This window comes from Dromaius novaehollandiae, chromosome 10 (assembly GCF_036370855.1).
Source record: "Dromaius novaehollandiae isolate bDroNov1 chromosome 10, bDroNov1.hap1, whole genome shotgun sequence".
Classification (NCBI taxonomy): domain Eukaryota; kingdom Metazoa; phylum Chordata; class Aves; order Casuariiformes; family Dromaiidae; genus Dromaius; species Dromaius novaehollandiae.
The window spans coordinates 14,115,910-14,117,358 of NC_088107.1; positions in this window are offsets into that span (position 1 = coordinate 14,115,910).

The following is a 1,449-nucleotide window of genomic DNA, read 5'->3' on the forward strand; positions in this document are numbered from 1 at the left end:
CACCCACACAGGAAAGATGATACCGTTTTCTATGCTGAAAAAAGTTGCTACTGGGACTCTACAAGAGATGACTATCTTTCCAATATTTAGAAGCCAACAGGCAACGTAATTTACGGCCTATATACAAGTACAGAAGAACCTCAAAACATTGCCATCCATCACAGAGATTCACTCCTCCTGCTCCTTGTGGGATGAGCAGGGATAAGAAATACTTTACAGAAAGTAATATAACATAGTGGGAGATTTAATCTATGTCTAGGAAAACATACTGCATCATACTGCCATTCTGCACTTGCACCTATTTCCTTATTCAAATATTCCATTAAAAATATTTTTAAGTATTTGAGGAAAAGAACCCAAGAAAACAAGTGGAACGTGGATCCAAGATCATCATTTACCTGTTGATTTCCAGATGTCCAGAACTCCAAGGTGCCCATGGCACAGAGCAGTAGAACAGTTAGAGTCTCCTGGTACCTAGGCTTTTTGTCCAGTATGCTGTTAAGTTGCCAGTTCAGAAAGGTCAGTGTGCTGAGATTGGCCTCTGGTTGTCTCTTAAAAGTAGACTCCTTCATGTTAATAGAATTACATGCTCTGTTCATCCTAGCTTACACCTACCCGTCTTATTTCCCTTTCCCAGAAAAAAGTTAATGCTTCAAGCCCTAGTAAGTCAAAGAGAAGGAAATGGGAAGAAACCAAGTCACACATTCCCTCTGAAATGAACAAATTCCCTATTAGCACTAGTTTAAACTATTCTTCCTATCATACTAACGTGCTTCTTATGGAAGAACTCAGAAGATTAACATATTTTCTAAGGGATTTTCAATACAGAATGAGATGCAAGAGAATATGTCTTTGTAGAATTACTTAAGCAGCTATGTCCCATTTTACAGAGACATCTGTATGACAGCTCAAAACAAGGGGGATTCCCAGGACCAATTTACAGAGGTTCAAGGACAGTAAGTTACCCACATCAGCCAGAACTTCAGAGCAGCATGTGCTTGTTACACACCTACACCCATGTACAGCCATACAAGTACACAGCCTCACAACTTAGATCAGGGTTGCAGCCACTGTCAATTCCCAAACTCCCAACTCCTTCTCATAACTGTAATAAGTGGTGTGTTATGTCAGCATTGGACTTGGGGGGGGGGGTGTGAATCTACTGCAGTCAATGATACCTAAAATCCCACAATCTGACAGCATTCCAAAAAAGAACACTGGATAATGTGACCTGGCACACAGAATACTATTCAAAAGATCTACAGTGTATTATTTCATGCTTTTTCTACCTCCAATTGAAACATATGACATTTAAGTCACCAATGGATGCAAGACTTCCACAATGTTACATTCTTCACCACTGTTTAGCTGCAGAGAGAAATAATTCAAATATAACCTAGTTCTTAATATACAGAAACACCACTACATGTGGTAGCAAAGAACATTCAA